The 5,133-nt window shown below is 41.1% G+C and overlaps 1 non-coding gene across 1 annotated transcript; it reads right to left on the reverse strand.

Moving 5' to 3' along the window:
* Nucleotides 1-4,781: 4,781 nt before the first annotated feature.
* Nucleotides 4,782-4,885, reverse strand: LOC116646193. The gene has a single exon (XR_004302090.1). It is a non-coding gene; the product is annotated as a U6 spliceosomal RNA (small nuclear RNA).
* Between the last annotated feature and the right edge of the window lie 248 nt (nucleotides 4,886-5,133).

The raw sequence follows: 5,133 nt of genomic DNA on the forward strand, positions 1-5,133 counted from the left end.
CTGGTGTTCAATATGGCTACAATTCTCCGGGCTGGACTAATGAAAATTTCTACCTTATTACCCAGACTGTCACCCCAGCTAGTGTAATCAGATACTTCAGGGAAATTGTTGGAGATCTCTGGCAAGAAGCACCCCTGGAGGTTTCCACCTAACCTCTGAAAAGTTTGGGGGCCAGCCAATTCCGCACTCACATCAACTGTTTTCTTCCAAACCCCTGAAGTCATCAAGTTTTACCAAGCATGAAACCTGTATGTTGCAAACGTTCTTTTCCTGCTTGATGCCGTTGGCGATCTTCTCAGGAATACTGTGGCAAGACAAGCTGAGAGAAGGAAAACCTCGAAGAGGTATTCCCTATCATTCCAATCACTGGGGGACATTTGCTCTTGAGGTCAAAGGGCTGGACACATGAAAAGAGAAAATATGCATTGAGGCTTGAAGTGGCAGGAACTATTATCAGAGGGAAAACTAAAGCCAAGAGAGATAAGTAACCTGCCCAACTTTGAACAAAAGCACCTTTAATTATGAAGAGGTCCTGCTTCTCGGAACAGAGCTTATGAAAAATGGGGCACAGAAATAACAAAACATTTGAATACACAAGGCTGTAGTTACCAACTATCACATCCGAAGAGAAACAGAGGAATCAAGTAGATTGCGAACTGATTGCTTTGCTTCTTTCAACTTCCATTTCTGCCACCTGCCCACCAAGTCTATCATGTGTCCCTTTACTCCGTGTTAACCCTTTCACTCCCTGTGTTTCCTCCATGTAGCTCACCCACTTCCCTTTAACCCAGAGACCCACCCCCCCTCCATACTAGTTGTTAGGAGGACTTGACAAGGTGAGGTATTTCTGCAGTAGAACTGTGTAAATTGCAAAGTGCCACAAAAACAGACACATAGATGAATGGAACAGAATAGAGAACCCAGAAATGGACCCACAACTATATGGTCAACTAACCTTCAACAAAGCAGGAAAGAATATCCAATGGAAAAAAAAACAGTCTCTTCAAAACATGGTGTTGGGAAAACTGGACAGCCACATGCAGAAGAATGAAACTGGACCACTTCGTTACACCACACACAAAAATAAATTCAAAATGGATGAAAGACCTAAATGTGAGACAGGAAACCACCAAAATCCTAGAGGAGAACACAGGCAGTAACATCTTCGACCTCGGCCGCAGCAACTTCTTTCTGGATATGTCTCCTGAGGCAAGGGAAACAAAAGCAAAAATAAGCTATTGGGATAAAAATCTTCTGCTCATCGAAGGAAACAATCAAGATAAAAAGCTTCTGCTCATTGAAGGAAACAATCAACAAAACTAAAAGGCAGCCTACGGAATGGGAGAAGATACTTGCAAATGACCTATCTGATAAAGGGTTAGTATCCAAAATCTATAAAGAACTTACCAAACTCAACACCCGAAAAACAAATAATCCAGTTAAGAAATGGGCAGAAGACATGAACAGACACCTTTCTTTTTTTTAATTTTTTAATTTTTAACATCTTCATTAAGGTTTAATTGATGTAAGATAAGCTGAATGCATTTAAAATATACAACTTGATAAGTTTTCACATATTTATGAGTCAGTGAAAGCATCGGCACAACAACACAATTGCTTTAGTCTGCTTCTGCTACGAGATAGTGATTTCATTTCTTTGGATTATATACCCAGAGATGGATTGCTGGATCATTTGGTAGTTCTATTTTTCATTTTTTGAGGAACTTCCATAGATTTTTCCACAGTGAATGTACCAATTTACACTTCCAACTACAGTGCATAAGGATCTCTTTACAACCTCATTAACACTTGTTATCTCTTTTATTATTATGGTCAGTTAGCCACTGTATAGTACATCATTAGTTCTTGTTGTAGTGTTCAGTGATTCATTAGGCACGTATAACACCCAGTGCTCATCACCACACATACCCTCCTTAATACCCATCACCCAGTTACCCCTTCCCCTACCCCCCTCCCTTCTGTAACCCTCAGTTGTTTCCCAGAGTCCAGAGTCTCTCATGGTTTGTCTCCCTCTCTCATTTCTTCCCATTTGGTTTTCCCTCCCTTCCCCTGTGGTCCTCCGTGCTATTCCTTATGTTCCACATATGAGTGAAACCATATGATAATTGTCTTTCTCTGCTTGACTTACTTCGCTTAGCATAATCCCCTCCAGTTTCATCCATGCTGATGCAAATGGTAGGTATTCATGCTTTCTGATGGCTGAGTAATATTCCATTGTATATATGAACCACATCTTCTTTATCCATTCATCTGTTGAAGGGCATCTTGGCTCCTTCCACAGTCTGGCTATTGCGGACATTGCTGCTATGAACATTGGGGTGCATGTGCCCCTTCTTTTCACTACATCTGTATCTTTGGGGTAAATACCCAGTAGTGCAATTGCTGGGTCATAGGGTAGCTCAATTTTTAACTTTTTGAGGAACCTCCATACTGTTTTCCAGAGTGGCTGTGCCAGCTTGCATTCCCACCAACAGTGTAGGGGGGTTCCCCTTTCTCCACATCCTCGCCAACACTTGTTGTTTCCTGTCTTGTTAATTTTTGCCATTCTTACTGGTGTAAGGTGGTATCTCACTGTGGTTTTGATTTGGATTTCCCTGATGGCTAGTGATGTTGAACATTTTTTCATGTGTCTGTTAGCCATTTGTATGTCTTCTTTGGAGAAGTGTCTGCTCATGTCTTCTGCCCATTTTTTAACTGGATTATTTGGTTTTTGGGTGTTGAGTTCGAGAAGTTCTTTATAGATTTTGGATACTAGCCCTTTATCTCTTATGTCATTTGTAAGTATCTTCTCCCATTCTGTGGGTTGCCTCTTAGTTTTGTTGACTGTTTCCTTTGTTGTGCAAAAGCTTTTTATCTTGATGAAGTCCTAAAAGTTCATTTTGCTCTTGTTTCCCTTGCCTTTAGAGATACGTCTTGGAAGAGGTAGCTGTGGCCAATGTCAAAGAGGTTACTACCTGTGTTCTCCTCTAGGATTTTGATGGATTCCTACAGACACCTTCCCAAAGAAGACATCCAGATGGCTAACAGACACGTGAAAAGATGTTCAACAACACTCATCATCAGGGACATACAAATCAAAACCACGATGAGATACCACCTCACACTTGTCAGAATGGCTAAAATTAACATGTCAGGAAACGACAGATGTTGGCGAGGATGCGGAGAAAGGGGAACCCTCTTGCACTGTTGGTAGGATGCAAACTGGCACAGCCACTCTGGAAAACAGTGTGGAGGTTCCTCAAAAAGTTAAAAATAGAACTACTCTATGACCCAGCAATGCCCTATTATTTACCCAAAGGATACAAAAATACTCATTCAAAGGGGCACATGCACCCCAATGTTTATAGCAGCATCATCAACAATAGCCAAACTACAGAGAGAGCCCAAATGTCCATTGACTAACGGATGGATAAAGAAATGGAATATTACACAGCCATCAAAAAGAATGAAATCTTGCCATCTGCAACGAGGTGGATATAGCTAGAGTGTATTATGCTAAGTGAAGTCAGTCAGTCAGAGAAAGACAAATACCATATGATCTCACTCATATGTAGAATTTAAGAAAGAAAACAGATGAACATGGGGGTAGGGGGGAAAGAAAAAAAGGAGAGAGGGAAACAAGCCATAAGAGACTCTTAACGATAGAAAACAAACAGGGTTGATGGAGGGAGGTGGGTGGGGTATGAGCTAGATGGGCGATGGATATTAAAGAGGGCATTTGTTGTGATGAGCACTGGATGTTGTATGGAAGTGATGAATCACTGAATTGTATTCCAGAAACCAATACTGCACTGTATGTTAACTAACAAAATTTAAATTTAAAAAAATGTGTCTTAAAAAATAGCAAAGTGCCATTTAAATGTGAAGTATTATTTTTTTTTACACTAACTTGATGTCAACGGCCTGTCCTACCACCCTGCCTGGCATGGCCTACAACTCCTTAAGGATCAGAAGAGATGGAACCTTACTTACTATCTTTACCATTTTTAAGTATTTTTAACCTCGGTAGTGTTAAGTATATTCACATTGTGGTACAACCAACCTCCAGAACTTTTTCATCTTGCAAAACCAAAATTCTATACCTATTAAACAACAAATTCCCATTCCTCCCTCCCCTCAGTCGCTGGCAACTACCATTCTACTTTCTATCTCTATGAACTTGACTATTCTCGATACCTCATATGTGTACAGTCATACCGTATTTGTCTTTTTATGGTCGGTATTTGTGACCGGGCTATTTCACCTGGCATAATGTCCTCAAGGTTCATCCACATTGTAGCCTGTGTCAGAATTTCCTTCCTTTTTTTTTTTTTTTAAAGTAGGCTCCATGCCCAGCGTGGAGCCCAACGCAGGACTTGAACTCACGACCCGGAGATCAAGAGCTGAGCTGAGATCAAGAGTTGGACGCTTGAACCAACTAAGCCAGCCAGGCACCCCAAAATTTCCTCCCTTTTTAAAGCCAAATAATATTCCACTGTGTGTACACACCACATTTTGTTTACCCATTCATCCATTGACGGACATTTGGGTTGCTTCCTCTTATTCTTAGAGCAGATTAAAATCAGTGCCACTGCCAGGTCACACAAAAAGAAATGACCCCCACCCTTTCTAACCTGCTTCCTACTCTCCACTGTCACCTGCGTGTCACAGACTGACCCTCCTCCCGCTCTTTCTCCTATGCCACCGCTCCAGTGCCTCCCTTCCCCTCTTTGTCTCGCAGACTAGGGCAACTGAGGGCTCTGGACCCTTGTATTTTTGTGTTCAATATGGAAGGCTTCATGAATTTGCATGTCCTTGCGCAGGGGCCATGCTAATCTTCTCTGTATCGTTCCAATTTTTGTATATGTGCTGCCGAAGTGAGCACCCTTCATTGTATTTATTCTTTTTTTTAATACTCATTCAGATAAAATTGCCATATACAACATCGTCTCAGCTTAAGGGGTACGACATGTCGATTTGATACATTTATATACTGCAGTATGATTAGCACCATAGTATTAGCTAACACCTCTACCCCATCACATAATTATTTCTCCTCTGTGGTGAGAACAATTGGGATCTAATCTTTTAGCCGCTTGGAAGTTTATAATACAGTATTGTTGACTATAATCA

Source organism: Phoca vitulina, unplaced genomic scaffold, assembly GCF_004348235.1.
Source record: "Phoca vitulina isolate PV1807 unplaced genomic scaffold, GSC_HSeal_1.0 scaffold35, whole genome shotgun sequence".
In the NCBI taxonomy this organism is placed as follows: domain Eukaryota; kingdom Metazoa; phylum Chordata; class Mammalia; order Carnivora; family Phocidae; genus Phoca; species Phoca vitulina.